Source organism: Tachypleus tridentatus, chromosome 10, assembly GCF_004210375.1.
Source record: "Tachypleus tridentatus isolate NWPU-2018 chromosome 10, ASM421037v1, whole genome shotgun sequence".
Taxonomy (NCBI): Eukaryota; Metazoa; Arthropoda; class Merostomata; order Xiphosura; family Limulidae; genus Tachypleus; species Tachypleus tridentatus.
The window spans coordinates 109,505,812-109,527,943 of record NC_134834.1 but is presented as its reverse complement, the minus strand read 5'-3'; the positions used below and the strand labels follow the sequence as shown (position 1 = coordinate 109,527,943).

The 22,132-nt window shown below is 33.3% G+C and overlaps 1 long non-coding RNA gene across 1 annotated transcript; it reads right to left on the bottom strand.

The window, feature by feature from the left end:
• Positions 1 to 16,006: 16,006 nt before the first annotated feature.
• Positions 16,007 to 18,357, bottom strand: LOC143228177 (uncharacterized). The gene is made up of 3 exons (XR_013015240.1): positions 18,236 to 18,357; positions 17,544 to 17,613; positions 16,007 to 16,266 (listed from the first exon to the last, which is right to left on the bottom strand). It is a non-coding gene; the product is annotated as an uncharacterized LOC143228177 (long non-coding RNA).
• Between the last annotated feature and the right edge of the window lie 3,775 nt (positions 18,358 to 22,132).

The window sequence follows — 22,132 nt, the reverse complement described above, 5'->3', positions numbered from 1 at the left end:
GCCGTAACCAGCCCACAGGTCCCTGGCACGCCAGGTTAACAGGTGAGAGGAGGGAGAACACAATGTTTCCATCCTGTCTCAGACAGACTATGCCCCTATATAGAGAAGGAAACTAAATTTATTGCCATCAGAACCCATTAGTACGGAATTTGAAAGTACGGTAAAAGGCGAGGGACCAAGCGGGATAGTTCCGCATCGCAACCCTTAGCTGCGTCAAATTGGTCCTCAGTTTTGAGTGAAAAAGTGGTGAAAATAAACGCTGAAAAACAACGTTTTTAACTATCAAAGTGATTTGGACGTTTCCTCCCACTTTTCAAATTTCACCGAACTCGCCTCACATCGATGCCCGCTTTGGCATCACTCTATACGGGAGAAAATTTCTTAAAGCCGTCCTCCCTTTGAAGTCCATCTCAGACAGACTATGCTCCCTATATATAGAAGGAAACTAAATTTAATGCCATCAGAACCCAATAGTACGGCATTTGAAAGTGCGATAAAAGGCGAGAGCCTATGCGGGTAAGTTCCGTGTCGCTACCCTAAGTAGCGTCAAACTGGTGCTCAGTTCTGAGCGAAAAAGGTACACGTAACGTCCTAAAAACTAAAAACTCGGCGGGAGCAGGTGATCGAAATGCCGACCATATCCTCTAGGGACGACGAATCGAAGGAACCGCCGCCAACCTTTCGGGCACTTTTCGCAACGGCTGCGCCTAGACGTACGACCCGTTGGAGCAAGCTGCTGTTGGACCACGCACGCGCGAAACAGGCCGAGAAAATGGGTTCCCCCGTCGGTAGGCGGCGGGCGCGGTGTTTAAATTTCCCGCTCGCTGATACATGCTCTAAGACTCTGTTCGAGTTGTATCGAGGCCAATGCGTGTACTCGGCGGGAGCAGGTGATCGAAATGCCGACCATATCCTCTAGGGACGACGAATCGAAGGACCCGCCGCCAACCTTTCGGGCACTTTTCGCAACGGCTGCGCCTAAACATACGACCCGTTGGAGCAAGCTGCTGTTGGTCCACGCACGCGCGAAACAGGCCGAGAAAATGGGTTCCCCGTCGGTAGGCGGCGGGCGCGGGTGTTTAAATTTCCCGCTCGCTGGTACATGCTCTAAGACTCTGTTCGAGTTGTATCGAGGCCAATGCGTGTACTCGGCGGGAGCAGGTGATCGAAATGCCGACCATATCCTCTAGGGACGACGAATCGAAGGACCCGCCGCCAACCTTTCGGGCACTTTTCGCAACGGCTGCGCCTAGACGTACGACCCGTTGGAGCAAGCTGCTGTTGGACCACGCTAGCGCGAAACAGGCCGAGAAAATGGGTTCCCCCGTCGGTAGGCGGCGGGCGCGGGTGTTTAAATTTCCCGCTCGCGTGCACATGCTCTGAGACTCTGTTCGACTTGTACCGAGGCCAATGCGTTTACTCGGCGGGAGCAGGTGTTCGAAATGCCGACCATATCCTCTAGGGACGACGAATCGAACGACCCGCCGCCAACCTCGCGGGCACTTTTCGCAACGGCTGCGCCTAGACGTACGACCCGTTGCGGCAAGCTGCTGTTGGACGGTAAATCCTGTTGTATTAAAAAACCTAACTTACGAGTTAATAAATTTTGGGTTGTTCATGAAAATACTCAGAAAAGTTTTGTGTCTCATGGTTTTCATTTATAAAGCAATATTGTGAAGAAACAGGACACGAACATTAAAATATAAGTATCCTTTGTATGGATAACACTGATCTGGAATTAGCACTTAAAGAAACCATCCACATTAAACAACTTTAATCTACACCGAATATCATGTAGTCTTCATTCAAATAGCACATTTTAAAATATTTACAGCATGTTTTATTGTCAGTAATTTACTTTCTGTGTATTTTAGTTTCACATTATCGTAATTTCAGCAATATATTTTATTTAGTTAGTTAGAAATTACGTCTTTCTATTTTGCTCTGTATACTGAAGATGGAATATGTAAAATATTGAAAACTTTACCTCTGTCCCCTTCTATTATATCAAAGTATTTCTTCATCTTCAATACAGTTATACAATTAATCGTCAAACATCATTTTCGTTCGATACAATGATTGCTAATATATTGATATGACCATATGTAAACGAACTGTTGTCTGTATGCTGTGACTCTGAAAATTAAAGTTAAAAAGGAAAATCTTGAAATGTGCTTTCTTTCAGAATGCAAACTTCGATACATCATTCCAAAGTTTCTCCATTTTAGTGAGCAAAACTTTGAAAAATTCATTATCTTATCATATTTGTCTGAAGAGAGTATTGGTTTGTTTGAATTTGGCTATATACTACACGAGGGCTATCTGCTATAGCCGTCGATAATTTAGCAGTGAAATTAAAGAGGATAGGTACCTAGTGATCACCACTCACCAACCACTGTTTCACAGAGGAACTGTGGGATTGCTTGTAACAATGAACCGCCCAGTCACGTATCATAAAGGGTGAGCATGTTGGGTCAAGAATTTCGAACAAAACATCAACAGAACATAATTTTACTGGATAATAGTGACGGATTGACTCCTTTGGGTAGCCAAATGCTTCGTCATATAAATAGTGACGGATTGACTCTCTATAGAGCCATAGAACATTGCTACAGTACTGGCATTGGAGGTACCTCCCAGCGGTGCGGCTGGATACAGGGTCCCCTGTAATTGAATCCTCCACACGTGAAGGAGAACACCAAAAACCCGTACGATGGGCTCGCCGACCATCATACGTCCAATAGATGACAGTTTATTACATTTTGCACTCCTTTATGATCAACAAAAATTAAGATTATTGAACAATAAACTTATGTGGGAACAAGTTTCTACGCAATGACGTGTCCGTTGGAGCTCAACTTTCGTTTATAAAAGACTCAATACTGAACTAATTTGGTGGGTATTTTCAAGGGCGGTCTTAATCATTGTGAAGCCTCGGGAGAATTCAATAAATGGGGATCCCATAATGATGCGAAAAGTCAAAAGTATATTGACAAGCACAGCATCGGGGACCCTTCTGTCTGATGAGCCGAGCAATTGGCGAGTTTGGGAAACAGGTAAGACTACCTGTGAGTATTTGTTCTAAGATCTAACAAACTCTTAATGAGCTTGATAGACAGAAGATCAGGAGCGCTAACAATGTTGTTTCTCTTGCCCAAAGATACGCGGACACAGTCTTTTTGTATGGAAAGCTCGAAGCTACTTCAGTGACTTTCAATGATGTTAAAGATCCACAATCTTTCTATTAGAGCATTTTCCCATAACTCTCTAGACATAGTTTCTAGTTTTATGCATTATCTTGACTTTAAAATGTCAAACTCATCAGATATGTTGCCTGTGAGTATCATGCCGACATAAGAGTCATCTGTGTTACTGAATGTTGATGTGATATAAACATTCCAAATTAAGATGTTTAACTAACTGATGGTTTACACTTATAAATTTACAAAAAATTATAAATCGTTTATAAACAAAAACATTTCACTAGACAATTTCACATATCGTCATTAAAACTTCGTGTTAAAACATACAAAAAAAGATTGTTTAACTTATGTCTGTAAAATGGTTAACTTGGCAAATTTTGACAGTTTTATTTAATTTTTTATTTCAGTTTATTCGCCACCAGATAACAACATCATTTGTCCCTATGGATACATGTTAGGGAAGAGTGATTGCTGTAAGTTGTGAATAACGATGTACTTTTTTTTCTCTTTTTTATGGAAAAAATTCTGTTTCGTCGACATGTGTTTTCATTAATTTAAAGATAAAACATGAAGTACATTTGGATTCATCACAACTCAAATGTTTTTATTGAAACCTTGTAAAGTGTTTTTGTTAGTATATTTCTTCAAGTATATTTTTCAAGACAGGATGATGAAAAATCGCTTGAATTTTAATTTATTTTACACAGAGACGCAAAATAATATGTGAAGTAAGCAATATATGTAATAAACTTTTTGTGACTTTCAGTTAAAACGAAATATCACACAACAAAAATACCTGTGCTAATTACATTATCACATAAAAGATTACCAGTTAGGTAAAATTTCTATAAGACCTACAACTTACTATACGTGATGAAAATAGCAAGGTTTCCTAGTGGATTGCGTTGCGGTCTACTATTCAAATGGCTCCAAGTTCACTTGTTTTCAACTATTCGTTGCATCGTGTTTCAGAATAAGTTTACAAAAACACAACAAATGCCCACAAAATGTTAACAAAAACATGAATAAATGTATTGCGGAAAATATCCCACATAACAAACATTTTTCAAATATTTAAATTGTGGTATTATTGTGAAAAAAGGTTACTTTATCAAAATAACCACCAATGGTACTGCGGTTTGTCAAAAGACTCACACCGCTAGAAATCTGGTTTCGATACCCGTTGAGATGAGATCACTGATAGCCTAATGTGGAGCTTTGTGCTTAATTCCAAATAATCAGACTAAATTATGGAAACTATTTTATTAATTAGTAAATATTAAACCATACTAAATGTTACATAATTTAACACAGAGTGAAGTTAAAATACATTTCAACCTTTTGTAAGAAAAATCTTAGAAAGCGTTTTCATTTTTATGGAAACTGTACAATATCGATTAAGATACAAAATGAGAATTTTTAATTTATTTTTGTGTATTTTAAGGTACCAAGAATACATCGATCTGCAATACATAAAAATATATTTTTCATATATATATACACATAAACACTATTTCAAATTGATCTTCACTAATTTTTTTATGTACGTTCGATGTATCTGACGATTCTTTTGGAAAAGATATTAACAAAGCAGCTTTTAGAGACAACTTATAAATACTATAACATATAAATACTATAAAAATAAATGTTTAACGAGCTTGTGTTGGTTCTGTTACATGATTTAATTCCCTTGTTTTTGTCAAATTCGTGGTGTTTAGGATATGGTTAAATACATACGTTAAAAATTATTTCTTTCATTAAGTTCCCTGCCCTCCTGGACAGTTCAGAAACAAAAAACAGGAAGAATGTGTCCCGTGTCCCAAGGATCATTATAGTGATTATTTTGGATCATACAAATGTTCGGCTTGTCCTGAAAAACAATTTACAAACCCAGGAGCCTCTTCACGAGATGCATGTAAACGTAAGTTTTATTACATACTTATAACCGCACTAAGAACCACTTTGTCTCAGGTATATTAAGAAATTCTATTGCTGCAAATGCTTAACTTTCAAATAACTTTAGATATTCTAGTCAGTATCATTAACAAGTGATGTTATTTATGTAGTTTAATATTAACCACTCCTTATATTTTGAATAAACCAACTTACGTTATGAACTTAATACCAAGTTCAGACAAGTGACCTGTTTCTACTATTCAAACAAATTATTTTGTTGTGATTTTGTTCTTTGGTACTCCTGATTTTATTAGATTTTTGTTTGAAACAGAGGTTTGACTGGTTTTTGTTTCGATGTTCTATATCAGTTAACTTTTAAGATTTTATTTTCTCTTTTTTGTTAGTTTTAATGTAACTTAAGTTATTTTTATTATCACCGTTTGTTCCTAATTTTCTCCGACTTTCATGTTTTTTTTTGTTCAAAAATACGTTTGTTTTTTCTAACGATCTGAATTATACGTTCTCACAATACAGAATATAAAATACAGTAGCGTATTGATGTATTTGCAAGTTATGGCACATTAGGCCACATGCTTAGCATCTTATATCCGAATGATTACAAAAAAATTCCGAAATAAAAATATTCTTGTGTAATGGTTGGTAACTACGTAGAAGTGAGGACAATGTTTTGAAAGGGGGCTCAGTTTTCCAATAAATCATAAAAAACTTCAGAATTCAACAAGTTAGGAGTATAGGGGACTCTAAACTATCCTGGACAACTTCATCATTTATTATGATTACTGAAGAGAAGAAACAATTGAAAAACAACATAATTCAGAATAAGTTTACAAAAACACAACAAAGGCCCACAAAATGTTAACAAAAACATGAATAAATGTATTGCGGAAAATATCCCACATAACAAACATTTTTCAAATATTTAAATTGTGGTATTATTGTGAAAAAAAGGTTACTTTATCAAAATAACCACCAATGGTACTGCGGTTTGTCAAAAGACAAGCTGGACACATATTTATATTGTTTACAAAGTAATAAACAATAATTTGAATTAACAAAGGATTATAGGCTAAAAGTTTACAAAGCAGCAACTGGTTTCATTTGGCAAATGATTGAAACATTGGAAATCAAATTATATCTTCAAAGTCCACAGTGTAACGATACAATGGACATTTATTCATTTAGCAGTTTTAAAATTGGTTTTAGAATCCGATATACAGAGAAGAGTAAAATTTGAAAAGTGTTTTTGGTCAAAACTGACATAATCAGCGGCTACTAATAATGGTAATGAAATTGAGTACGATCGGAACAGCCCCTCTAGCTTGTAATACCTACAGTTAATTGGACAGATTTTTAATTTTAATTCAGACAAAACTGAAGCAGAAAATATAAATTCAATGAAACAAAAATTGTACAGCCACCCTCTGAAACATTCTTCGTACGTCTATGATTTTGGAGAAAAAAATTTAGTAAAACTCCATAAATAAGTATTTATATAAATGTTTGTACAATGATCTCTCTATATAGGATGTCTTTTCGACACATTTATTTAAAAAAAGATGCTATATATCTGATTTAATAAAAACATCTTCTGTAATTTAAGTTACGACTAGGTTTTAACAAATGGTTTCGGTGTTTCATTCCCGTTGGTTTTCTTTAGTTATAGGTATTGAAATTGTTAATGAGTTGAAATTAAATATTTTTCGCAGGTTAAATATTACCCAACTGGTGCGACTTGAAAACATTTATTAAGAAACGATATCAATGTTAAACAATGATAATATTGTTTTAATTTCAGCATCCCTAATAAAAAAGTTATTTACGCCTCGACTTGTTTTTGCCACGGTGGGAATACCACTTCTAATACTTTTATTATGGTAAGCATAACATTTTTGTTGGTTTAATTTGTTTATTGTTAGGTGGTACAGAGGCATCCAATGGGATCGAATTCCTTCAAGGTTATAGCTAATTGGTTGGGCAGGGTAACATATTTATATGGTTTGTTATAAATATTTTGAAATTGATATCTTATAAAGTAAATTTTAAATGGCACTTATGAGTTTTATACTGATTAAATATTTATAACATGTAATAGGCTTACGAATAAGGAAGGTGTTTAGTTTTACAACTATGAAATTAAACTCGAATTTTTAACTAGAACTTACAGTGGGTGAAACAATTTAGATTTAACTGCTTATTATCAGTATTCGTCAGAAATATTTATTCACCACCTAATTCGTTTAATATACAATTAATATTTTCATTTTAATTTCTTTCCCTAATTTAGAATATGATTTAAAATTGTTCTCTAAGAACAGAACTCTGCGACGTTGATTAAAGCAATTAAGAATCTTATTATGAAACGTGTCAATTGCCAGTGTACTAATATTCTATTGAAATATTGTAATGACGTTAAAGTTGTACAAATTATATTAAGATTGCTGCTACTTATTGGTTAGCTCATGTTAGTTTTGATACAAGTGTATTGATAATCATAGCTACAGACATGTTTATCAAAATTAAACTGTTCATTTTTTCAGTATTATAATTCGTAAACGAGAGAGTCTCAAAGTATTACTGCGTTGCCAAGACAGGAATTCAGGAAAAGACAGAAACTTCAACTTTGTAAAATATTCACCAATTATAGATTCTAGTGTAGAACGTGTGGAAGATGCAGAAAAATCTACAAGAAGTTCTACAACGACAAATTTATCAGAGATTTGTGACGTGAGTGTTAAGAAATTTTGTTCAAGATCTTATTATGTAATTATACAATGAATACAAAACTGTAAGTTGCTTTTTGTTAGTGTGAAGCATAAGCCCATCCAAACGAAATCCGGTTTTTAGTATTATAAGCCTTCAGATTGGACACTGAGGTACTGGAGAAAAAAACTTGAAATATACAGTGGCGAGATCGAATCTCGTCATCGAACATGACTGTCATTACAGCCTTATAGCCATTATACTGTGACGATCAGTTTCACTGTTCATTAATAAATAGTAGCAGATGTCTTGTCTGTCACTTAAAATTATTGACGGATAGCGAAGATAACCCTAGGCTTGTACAAAATTCAACAACAACAAAAACAATAAAACCGATACAAAAGTTATCTGTATCACTCGTCGTTAGATTGAAAGCAGCTAGCCAACACACCAGCCGTCACACATACTTGAACTACTAATATCGAATTATGGGACTTCATCGTCACTCTTATAACACACTCATAGACAGAAAATCTAGAGAGTAAATTCGCAGTAATGGATTTAGAACTGTGCGCCCATTCTAGCTGCTAAGGCACATTTGGCAAGTGATTATATCAAATTGACCGAAACAATAATCTTAAAATGTACCATATCAAATACTAAATCTACTGATACAAAATACACATTGCCAACGGACTGAATCCCGGAAAAGACGTACTTTATAAGTATTGTTCTCACACTTTAATAAATATTTAATTTATATTCTAATTTGAATATACAGACTCAAGACCACTTTTATGGAATGACAAATCATTGTTCTGAATGAGATTCAAATTTGCTTCAAGTTTGACTCTTTTACTTTAAGGAATTAGTTCATCAACGTATTTTTTTGTGATATTCAAGATTGTTTTATTACATTTTATTATTAAATTAGGTTCAAGTTTGACTTTACGACATCAAGGTAGGCCTGACATGGCCAGATGATTAAGGTACTCGACTCGCAATGTGAGAGGCGGGGACTTGAATCCCCGTCTCCTTATAGCTATCGGGATATTAAAATGTTACAGTCAAATCCACTGTTTGTTTGTAAAAGAGTAGCCCAAGGGTTGACGGCTGGTGGTAATAACTAGGTGCCTTCTCTCTATTCTTTCACTGCTACATTATAGAATTTTAACATCGGGGTTTTTATGTGAAATGAAAAAAAAACGACTTTCAAGAAGTTGTTCATCACCGTACGATATTTAAAATATTTTTTAATATTTCAATAGTAAATAAATAATATGAATTCGTTTTACAGTGTGAGATATATGAACAATAACTTAGTAGCTAAAGTTTCTATTACGTCCTTCCTGCATTACAAGTGTTGTAGGACCAGTTTTTTAACTGTTTTGCTACTTGTTTTTCACGAACACAAAGTGAGTTAGCTGTGAAGTTAAGATGAACGTAAACTGATATTGATAAATCATCATAAGCACTGAAAGTAATTTGGCATTAATTACTTTTACTGTATTTCAATACTTATCGAATTTTCTTTATTTTCTTAAAATGACAAACCACTATATATATATATATAGGACAGATTAATATTTACACTAAATATTGCTAGAGGAAAATATTAAAACCCACACATCTGATATTTAAAAATGAAATGAGTTTAATGTATTTTTATCATCAATGTTAATACATTTGAGTTACTTAATTACGAATGTTTTCCGTTAAATAAGAATATTATTTATTTTACGTGACCGATTTTGTTTCAGACAAATATATTATTAATATATTTTTGTTTATTTCAGAAGGATAACAAAAAGCCAATAATTTCAATGGAAATTGATGGATTGCTGAAAACTGAAATTACCAACCATCTCTTTAAACCTGTCGATGAGAATCATTCAAAAACATTTCCATTATCTGCAGAATCAAAGACAAAATCTCCTACACTTCAATATACACTTTCTAAACTCACAGCTCTTGCAGATTTTCTTTGCCAGAATCCAAAGTATAGAATTAAAAAACCAACCTAACTTCAGTTGCATCTCTTATTATTAATTTATTTGATGATGTTTCAATGAAGTAGAAGATACTCGATTACATCTGAATAAAACATTTGAAACGTAAAATAATTTTCTGAGCCGACAAAGTGAAATCTTACATCTTTAGTTTATTTTGAATCCATTATTCGTTTATTTGTGTATTGAAATATGTTTAGTATGATGTATCAATGTTTATTTTCTCGTATTGTTATACAGATGTAAAATACAGACTTTATCTGCAACCGTAATAAAAACATAGTGTGGAAAAGTTTAATGAAAGTTGATCTGGTATTTTATGAACTAAAGTGTTTATAGAATAACAGTGTATTTAGAAATTTTCTCAATAAATGTATCAGTTTTTTTTCTCAAGCCTGTAATTTGACATTGTTATTGTAAGGTGTGTTCTATAATAACAGACATAAGTATATTGGATATATAAAATGTAGAAGAATAATAGTTTGATTTTTGACTGAAGGTTCTTTTGATATGATAATTGATAAGTCTCTTCTGGTTATAAGCTATATTCAAGTGTCAGCAATATTGCTGAAAGCGTCCCGAACGTTTAAAGACATATTACTGATACTGGTCATGAAGTATACAGCAACTGTTTTATTATAAGAACATTACTAAGTTTTCCTGCACTATAGATCAGCTAAATATTTGGAGATTCTTCAAGACATGTAGTGTGAAATAATTTTGTAATATTAGATTACCTTAAATCGTGAGACATAAATGTAAAATCAAAGTAAATGATCCTTATTCAAACAAATATATGCTAAAATGGATGGTTGCGTTTAGTAGAGAGTCAGGTTTGATGTTGTTTTAAGGTGTTTAGATAAAATCACAAGGAATAATAATTCTGTTAAGACCATGTTCCAAACTGAATAAACATCATGTTACTAATTGAATTAACTCATTAACAACACACTCATCCAACCTGGTTAACATTACATATTTGGAAGTTAATTTTGCCAGAGATCACTCGACTTTCAATAAAAATGTTAAATGTACAACTTCACAAACAATAGATGATGTTACTGCCATTTCTACCACAAAAAAGACATGTAGTGTTATTTAGGTGAATGATACAAAACATGTTGAGCAAAGGAAATTTAGTGACTTGCTTGACCATGTTATGCTGGAACTGCATGAATACCAAATGTTAAAATAAATCAGTATTAAAAAAGGAGGTAAAAAAAACAAGGTATGGTTATGTACCACAGCCCTAACAAAGAAAGATGTTACTAACGAACTCAGTAACTTTAAAGTAACCACCTCTGAAGTTGACTGGAAACATATTACAAGAAATCAAGTTTGTCGTTGATTGTAGGCATAAAGTAGTTGATATGAAAATATTATGCTTCAGATTTACAGAAATTGAGTTCGTCATTGGTCGTAGACATAAAGTAGTTGTTATGTATATGTTATGATTAAAAGTATGGCATTACTCCTGTCAACATGTGTCAACGAAGCCATTTTCAAACCCTAATGCGCATGTTACTGAGTTACGTTAAAATGTAATTAAACTACTTTAATATGTATGTATTTTAATGAAATTGTTATTATAAAGTATGTTACAACTTTTATATTATCTAAGTTTTACTTCTTTATTTTAGTAAGAAACGTTTAAAAGAGAAATTTAAACTTAAAGTTTTTACTGCTACGTGATATTACAAGTGTAAACTTTAACAGATATAATACATAATACTGTAAGAATATAATAAAGATTGTGGGTATAGAATGGTAAGCTGAAGTATCAACTGTCTTTAATTAACGTCTGTAAAATTTTAAAAAATTATTCTCGATGGGGTTTTTCATTCTAATATTTCTAAGCTTAAGAAATGTAACCTAAGACTCATTTCTCGTATCGGTTTATTTAAAAATAAACAAGGCATAGCTATAAAAGCATTAAAGAAAGGTAGTTAAACATAATTACAGTAACTGAAAGATTAAACAAAGAGGTAATGTAGGTGTTCTAAAAGTTTATGTGTGTTTATCTATTTTTACCTTACGGTCTTTTATTTATATTTGCATTACACTTTGGTGCTTGTTGTTAAAGCCATGTTTTCTTACTAAGTTTACTCCTCATACTATAATGGAATTTTTGCTTGAATGATACTTGAAAAAACGTTTTTATTATGCAATGCGTAACCTAGAAAACCTCGAAATATTTATCCTGAGTGCATGTAGGTTTGCAGTAGGGTTACGAATTTCTGATTTCACTTCAGTTTCCTCTCCAGAAGAAATTCATTTTTATCCGCTCTCGGGGTGAACAGATGACGTCATAAATAGAACACACCCAGATCTAATTTACTGGCGTCATATATATAAAAGAATAGTACTGTCTGTTATTTGGCCATGTAAATACTTCGCACAGTTTGCATGGATCTTTTTCAAAAATCGGTATGGAAGTTCATTTGATCGATGAGAAAATACACAAGTTATCAATTTTGCATTTTGCTTTTTTTCCCTCTCATTACTTAGCATTTGAGATGGATCTTCACTAAATTTGGCACGAAGGCTTGTTGCATCCATGAGGTTTGTTTGTTTTTGAATTTCGCGCAAAGCTAATCAAGGGCTATCTGCGCTAGCCGTCCCTAATTTAGCAGTGTAAGACTAGAGGAAAAGCAGCCAGTGATCACCATCAATCGCTAACTCTTGGGCTACTTTTTTACCAACGAATAGTGGAATTGACCGTCACATTATAACGTCCCCACGGCTGGGAGGGCGAGCACATTTGGCGCGACGCATCCATGAGGAGATACATTCAAATTTATGGTTTCATAATTTTATTTTTGCTATTTTAGGGTGTTTTTTTATTATGTGTAGAGATAAATCTTTTCATATCCTGAGATAACCTTTTATTAATCATGAATTCACATAACTTCCATCCACGGTACAGGTACCCCAGCTAGTCATAGTAAAGAACGTTTCTCCATAATTTTAGGAAAACAGAGATACTTGATGTTGATTTTTGCAGACATATGACAGAGACATAAAAACACTTACTGTGTGTTTTTAAATATTAATCTGAGTTTTGTAATACAGGTTACAGTCACGTGGCTCCATTATCAAGAGGAAGAAGTTTTTTTTGTATCGTGTGTGAGTTACTTGGTATTCCACTAACACTAATCTTGGTGACAGCTTACGTAAAACGCTTAATGATCCACGATACGTGGTTTCTCCACTTCTTAAACTGCAAATTCGGGCATCTTTACCAACACTTCGCTACTGCAGCAGTAAGAAGTAGACTATTAGAATGCCTTTTAATAATAATATATTATATATATTTATTGTGATGGTACATCACCTTCCTATATTAAGGTGATACATTGGTCTTTTGTGGCGGGACCAGTGGTGGCCAAATAGTTACAAAGTCAGCTTACTGATCAATGGAGCTCAGGTTCAAGACGTGACGCCGCTAAACACGTCCTGCATTATGGCTGTGGGCGCACCATAAAATTGAAAGTCTCTCTGGCAAGTTGCTTGTTTTTTAATTTCACAAAAAACTACACCAGGTCTATCTGCACTTGAGAGAAGGCAACTAATCATCACCACGCACCGTCAACTCTTGGCCTACTTTTATACCAACGAATAGTAGGATTGACTATTATATTATAACACACGCACGGCTGAAAAGGGGAGCATATTTGGTGGAACGGCTGTTTCGAACACCCGACTCCCAGATTTCTAGTCGAGTGCTCTTACAACATCACCTATTTGTGATAACGTGTTATTGACTGGCTACCATCTCTCTGGTATACTGACCACACTCTTTACATTTTGTTTTTCATTATGTGCTGTTCAGGATGAAAATTCTATTTGAAGAATTTATCATTTAGTTCTATAAATTGAAAAGCAGTTTGTAATTAGTCTAAGCGTTTTTAATGGTTATCGTGACGGTTGTCAATCTGAGGACCGATGGTTTGTGTCTCTTGGCTCTTCACACTCAATACTTTAAAATAGTAAGAATGTCATAAAGGTGGTAGACTATTCAATTATAGTACCCAAGAGACTGCGATGGGTGATATTAACGAGATGCCTTCTCTCTAGTCTATAATTTCGAAATTAGGGACAGCTAGCATGTACAGTTTGTGTGCAGATTTCAAGTATCAAAAACAACAACAAAACTGTTTATCATTAAAATGTGTACTTACATCTTATGGTACAAATTGTATTATAAGTATTAGAACATTGAACATTGTAACATAACCAAGTATTAGAACATTGAACATCGTAACATCATCAAGTATTAGAACATTGAACATGGTAACATAACCAAGTATTGGAGCATTGAACATTGTAATATAACCAAGTATTAGAACATTGAACATGGTAACATAACCAAGTATTGGAACATTGAACATTGTAATATAACCAAGTATTAGAACATTGAACATGGTAACATAACCAAGTATTGGAACATTGAACATTGTAATATAACCAAGTATTAGAACATTGAACATGGTAACATAACCAAGTATTGGAACAATGAACATTGTAATATAACCAAGTATTAGAAAATTGAACATGGTAACATAACCAAGTATTGGAACATTGAACATTGTAATATAACCAAGTATTAGAACATTGAACATGGTAACACAACCAAGTATTAGAACATTGAACATGGTAACATCATCAAGTGTTAGAACATTGAACATTGTAACATCATCAAGTGTTAAAATATTGAATATTGTATTCAATATTATAATTGTATTGTATTATATTGACAGTTCAACTATATATGTTTTAAAATAGACTCTTAACCTTAAAGTGTCTCGTTACTTAATAAAGTAGATATATTGATGTGGTTAATCACTACACTCTAATTAACACTGCTATTCATTATTCATCATTAGTTACATAAAATAAGATACTAAACGACTTTCTGTTCTTTGTAATTTATATTTTGTTTATAGTATCAACTTTTCAACAGTTCAACTGTATAGGATTCTAAATAGACTAACATCAGAAAAACACATCGTTACATCACACTGTAAGAATATGTTTTGTATGTAATAACTGGTGCATAATAATACTGTAGATACTTCTGTATGAGAGATGTTTAATAAAATACCAGATGACTTCCTGTACTTGTTTCTTTGGTTTGTTTTGGAAATAAGCACAATGTTATACAATGGGCTACCTGTGCTATGCCCACCATGGGTATCGAATCTCGGTTTTAAGAGGTGCTTTTTGTACTTTAACACATTGGTTTTATTTCATGTTCCGGCATTAAGATAATTACATGTAACTTGCTGTATAACCAAACTCATAAACTTATTATCCGTATAATGAAAACACATTAAACTTGCTACCCATTATAAGACATTACACTGTATTTGGTTCAGTAAATGAAAACTCACAAATCCTTTAAAATGTACTATTTCACACTTATGTATGTCGAATTATATACATGTGGTCAGTGTCTGAAGAAACGTTTCCATGTGTAAACTATTTTCAGTTCCTACTCTAGGTCCTCCAGCGACAAACTCCAAACAACAACGTTTGTTAAAAATCTGTTGGTTTTGTAAATACTTTATTAACTTCTAGAATCTGCCATGTAAGCGTGGAAAGTTATTAGTGTTACGTTAAGTATTGTTCTTCAATCGCTCTCTTCCCAGAGTTAAGGAATTCAACATCAGCTTTAGTGTTTCTTCACATGATATGAATTGTTTTTTTGTCTTCATTCAAACCTTTTTCATTCACAAGTCGTTAAGTGTCGCTGTTGTCGTTAAGAATCAACGATGGGTTCAATACACACGTTTCACTTCTACTGTTTATTTAATTCATGAAACTAAATTCTAAAACAGCTAACCCATCGTCTTCACATAGTCTCCTATGGCACAGCGGTAAGTTTATGTAGTTACAACGTTCAAATGCGGTGTATTATTCACTAGTGAACAAAGCAGATAGACCAGTGTGGCTTTGTTCTTGTAAAAAAAACAACATATTTTTATTTCGAAACATGTTTTTAAATATTTTATTGGCAACTACTTGGTTAAAAGCTTAAAAGTCACTTAACTTCAGTTGAGAAACTGATAACATCGAAATCTTATAAATTTAAAATTCAAGTTTCGATCCTTGGTGTGGTCATAACTAAAATACACATTTGTCAGTTTTGAACTTAATAACAAACAAACACAATAATTATTTTTATTTTGTATTTTTATTGACAACAAAATTACATATGGATACTAAAGTATCCTCAGAATATATCGCTTCCTTCTTCACTTTAAACCATATGCTTCCTGTAATTCAAATTCCAAAACTTCTACTTCCACCTCCAGCTCCAAATGCACCTAGAAATCCATTTCCAGATCCATGACCATTAGAACAACAATAAGAAGGAGGAACATCACAGTGAACAAAATTTGTTGGACATGTGATGCCATTTCGGAAATTCCCCACTAGTTCAGGTAGTAAACAAAGTGACGTCATTAGAATATATATCGCCTGTAATATTTTATTATGATTTTTAAATCGTCACTGTTTATCTACTTGTGAAGCCTAGCTAATAAACATTATATTCATCAAACTATTAAAATTACGCCAATACCAAGATCAACCGTTGATGTTACAGAACACGTCACAAAAAATAGTCATCTTTAATAGTTACGTTATTTAACGAGTTTGTCAGTAAAAATCTATTATTATTAATGTATAAACCAATCTACTTTCTTGTTTCCAGAACAGTATCTTATATCAAATTTCAACTTTCCGTTGCGTCACTAAAAGTACATAAAATTTCTCTATAAAAACACATTAAAGTGATTCTCCGTTGGTTAGCTTGCACACTAAATACCGTATTTTACACCTTAGTTAGAGGCTACATCGTGGAAGACGAACCCTAATTTGTGACAGAGAATTCTAATAAAAAGTTGACTTTATAACTAACACTTTAATATATCCTTGATTTTCTTCAATTTACTGAGTAAAGACATAATATCTTCCACAGTATATCGACAATATTAGTTCAATTGTGTGTTTTATGCTACTGAAGATACTTGTAATTAGTAACTAGTGTCATTATGATCTGTATGAGAGGCCGATTTGAGTAACTAACTCAAAGCTAACCTCTTGTCTTAACCCATCACTGTGGATTGTATGTCATAAAAAAAAGACCACAGCACTAGACCAATCATATAAACAGCTGTCGTATTAATGTAATTAGTATTTTATACACTCGTTAATTTACAACAAACGTATATGAAACAATTATCTGTTATATTATTGTCTATATTACTTACTTTCAGTTTGATATTCAGTTGTAGCAACAAATGCAATTTAAATTAAAATGTTTACTTCAAAAGTTATAAGAACAAATTTATAAAAATGCATGGTTGTGTCACCCTGTGTTGCTGTTTCACACATGTAATCATTTTAAAATAATTTAATTGCCCACTTTAAATTGTTGTGAAATATATAGTCGTCAAGAGAAGTATTATTTATTACATTCTTTCATTATAGACAATATTCGAATTTTTAGATACACGTCGTTGTTATAAATTTACTTTCATTAAATATTATGTTACATAATATTAATGTTACATTCCGTTAATGAGAAGAAATAAACATTGTGGTAGTTTCTTAAACGATAAAGACAAACGTAACTTATAATTGATATTTCTATCATACCATTTAAACTGTTTGTATGAATTTGGTGTCAAAGAATTCATACTCTCACCTGGAGTTGATTCCAACAGTGTTGTAAACATCAAAAGTATAATAATTGTTGTAGTCTTCATTTCTCTGATCTGTTAAAATCAGTATTAATACAGTAAGAGAAATGTGACTTTTAACAAAGCCTAAAATAAAAGCTCGACACTTAGTACAGCCCATGAATTCTATATCTTACTAGCTTCAGATATACGATAACAGAGGTACTTTTTATAAGCGGAAGTAGAGAGTTACAGAAGAAACAAGTTCCCGATTTATCACAGGGACACTAAAACCATTACAATAACTGGACAACATCTAATGCAAGATTTCTTTAGGATAAAAATTACATTTTGTAAATACCGTTTAACAACAAAAATGATTTTATATTGAAATTTCTCTTTTCTTTGAGGTTTCTCGAACTTTATAAAACACGAAAGTAAAAACTTCTTTATTAAAGAAAGTTTATATCTAAGAACAATACCAGACCGATCAACCAAAACACACAGAATTAAAGTTTAACAATGAATAGAAAAACGTTGAAGTTACCATGACTGCGGTAAAATATCGACTTATGAAATGAAAACAAAATATTAGTTTGTGTTAACATGATAAAAATAATTATTCATATAAGTATTTAAGATCTGTACTTTGTTTAATATTAATTATAATTACTATTATAAAGAAATACTCTCAAACATGATATAAAAATTATATTACCAAGGAGTGTTCAATTATTAGGCACTTCGACTACGTTTTATTGGAGTGTAAATATACAGTTAGACTATGGTCCTGATACTCAGCTTATATAGTCGTATTTTTAATGAGATGCACAGTTCTGAGAACATCACAACCAATCAGAATGATTCCAGTAACAGTTGACGTCAAGAATATATTACAATATTATAGAAACATGTAGAGAGACAGATTGAACTAATAGGAAGCTGTGAGTGATTATTTGTTATTTACATGTGATACATTTCTGTTGAAGTCGCTCATGTAGTGGTGAAAAGACTTTAAAACTGTAAGTGGTAATGAAGTTGTGTGATTGGGGTAGAATAGATAGTAACATGTAAGTAGTTGTGTTTCATGGATATTCACAAATGGTTTATAGATCAATAAATCATGTGGAACACACGTAGCTATTGTAACATTAGAACAAACGAGCCTCGATGTGCGATATTATAAGTAAAACGTAGTTATTTTAACTTTAGAACAGACAGGTGTCTATAGAGACATTTCTCTTATTTAACCATAAGTATACAGGCTAACTAAATGATTTTTATATCCTAATCATGTTGACACGCTGTCTGTTTCTTTGTTTGACTTAAATTTCCCACAAATTTATACGAGAATTATCTGCGCTAGCCGTCCTCAAGTTACCTGAGTGAGATAAGAAGGAAGGCTAATAGCCATCACCATCCACCATCAACTGTTAGTTACTTTTTATTTACAAATTCTGGGATCAACCGTTACTTATAACGCCTCTTTGGCTGAATGGGCAAACAAGTTTCATGAGTGGGGGATTCATACTCGTTACCTAAAGAATTCGAGTCACTCACCACCTAGCCGTATCAGGACGGTATACATACACTTAGTTCAGTGTGACGACATACTCTTGTTTGTCACATGACAGAAGTCATTTGTACAGTTTTATGATACACTACAGTTCCAAACATGTGAAACTCTTATCTAATTATTTATTATGGTTAATCTGTTGTCTTCTTTTCTTGTACATATTTAGAAAATTTAGAGATTACGAAATTTTCTTCTCCTGAGATTCTCAGAGGACAAAGTTTCTCATCATTTTGATGTTGTTTTTGTGTGGAAATAAAAAAAAAAATATTTTAATGTCTTCAGTTACCTAGTGGCTCGGGTGAAGATTTTTGTAAACAACTATGAAAGTAACGTTGAAACGTTGGTTTTAAGTGGCAAGATTTCAAAGTTACCCAGGTATAGCACGTGTGAAAAACACCGTGAGCCAGGACATTCTGTTCTCACGCGCTTATCAGGGAACCAAACTCTCCACTTCAGAAAAAAAACTCTCATCACAAAGATTAATTTTTTTAACGTTATACACAACAATACCTAGATTGATAACAATATACGTGATAAGAGCATATTTAACATTAACAATACGTGATAGAACTGTTGAACATATAGCATAATATCTCTGTAATGATCAAACTAGTGTATAATAAAAATAGGTCGGCAGTCGCTTGTTTCTTTTGGAATTTCGCGCAAAGCTACACGAGGGTTATCTGTGCTAGCCGTCCCTAATTTAGTAGTGTAAGACTAAGGGGAAGACAGCTAGTTATCACCCCCACCACCAACTCTTAGATTGTTCTTTAACAACGAGTAGTGGGATTGATCGTCACTGTATAACGCCCCTGCGGCTGAAAGGGCGAGCACATTTGGTGCGACGGGGATTCGACCCTGATATTATGAGCCGAACGCCTTAACCACCTGTCCATGCCGGGCCTTTTTTTAATTCATGAAGCTAAATTCTAAAACGGCTGACTCAACACCTTCACACAGCTCCCTGGAGTACAGCATAAGTTTAAGTAGTTACACAACAGAAACACCATTGTGACTTTGTTCTTATAACAAACAAAGTGTTCAGATATTTATACTGTTCTGTCACAGTAACAAAACATGGTATATATATCTTTATTGATACGAAACAAGAAAATCTTCACAAGCAGTGAATATTAAAAATATACAATAGTACTTATAATATGAACCATGATGAGCATCTATATTTAACATTTACCAAAAATAAAACTTTCATAACACTTTTTGTTTCTACTAATAATTTAGTTTTAATAACTGATTCAATCCTGTCTTGCTTAGCTGTTAGCGTGATAATTTACCTCACACATCACATGCCACTTGTTATTTCTGTTTACACTTAATGATAAAAATTCCGAATAAAATATTTTACTAGAAATTGCTTTTGAAATGTTTTGTAGAAATCTAACAATTGTTGTAAATATTGTATAAGCCTCTAGAATTTACCATCTTGGAAACTTAAAAGCGTCAAAACTTCTTAGGTTAACTTCAAAATTTTCTTTTTAAAAGGTAGAGGACAGTACGAAAATTGAAGTGTCATTCGATTATTTAAAAACCTTAAACAATATAAAAAACGATACATTTTTAATAACTTTTTTGTTTCGATAATTTCGCCATCTGTAAGAGTCTTAGTGCACTAATATGTTTTTCATTTGTTAATTTCGTACGAAGCGAGCTGTCCCTACTTTTGAAATCTTAGACAGCTTGTAAAAATCCACCTACCTTCCTAACTGTCGGAATATACCGGGTTTAGTCCAACTGTGAGACATTCATAACCTGAGGTAATGATACAAGAACAAGGGTGTAGACTTTTCTTCCACCACCGACAAAATTACACCTGATGGGTCTGTGAATGGGTGTGTGTTTTCTTAAGATCGGGCTATCTTCTGAGCCCACCGAGGGGTATCGAACCCCTGATGTTAACGTTGTAAATCCGTAAACATACCACTATATTAGCGGGGGGCAATATATTATCTGCGCTACGCACACTGCGGGGGGAAATTTCCATTAAAGGAATGTTTTGCACATTAAATTTCTAGACCTCCCCCTTCATGTTTCTCCACACATTTGTCAAACACTATTAATGTCTGTTTACAAGGAATTCAGAGAGACATCATGAGAAATCAAAATATACGAAAGTGTGAAAAGTTACATCCAGTGTTTATGAGGAGTATATTATTAATTCCTATTTGAACTTTTACATCACGATATAGCAGACAGGATAACACAGACGTTTGTAGCTGAAGGTATTATATGGTGTTTAATAGACAGGATAACACAGACGTTTGAAGCTGAAGGTATTATATGGTGTTTAACAGACAGGATAACACAGACGTTTGTAGCTGAAGGTATTATATGGTGTTTAACAGACAGGATAACACAGACGTTTGTAGCTGAAGGTATTATATGGTGTTTAACAGACAGGATAACACAGACGTTTGTAGCTGAAGGTACTATATGGTGTTTAACAGACAGGATAACACAGACGTTTGTAGCTGAAGGTATTATATTATATGGTGTTTAACAGACAGGATAACACAGATGTGTGTAGCTAATGGTAATATATTATATGGTGTTTAACAGACAGGATAACACAGATGTGTGTAGCTGATGGTATTATATTATATGGTGTTTAACAGACAGGATAACACAGACGTTTGTAGCTGAAGGTATTATATTATATGGTGTTTAACAGACAGGATAACACAGATGTTTGTAGCTGAAAGTATTATATTATATGGTGTTTAACAGATAGGATAACACAGACGTTTGTAGCTGAAGGTATTATATGGTGTTTAACAGGGTTGAGCTTTGCATTTTCTTTTATATTTAGCTAAACTTTTTTCATGCACAAACAAAAAAATCTCTTGGAAAAATAGCTCTTGGAAATGGTCTGTAATTAATTTTATTTGAATAAATAATGTTATTTATAAGCCGAATGCGCAAACTCAGCTCATGAGCGAACAAATAGTTCATATATTTGTGAGTAACATCAACAATCTATATATCATGACCTCATCAATTCCTAACATTGATATCTGCCAA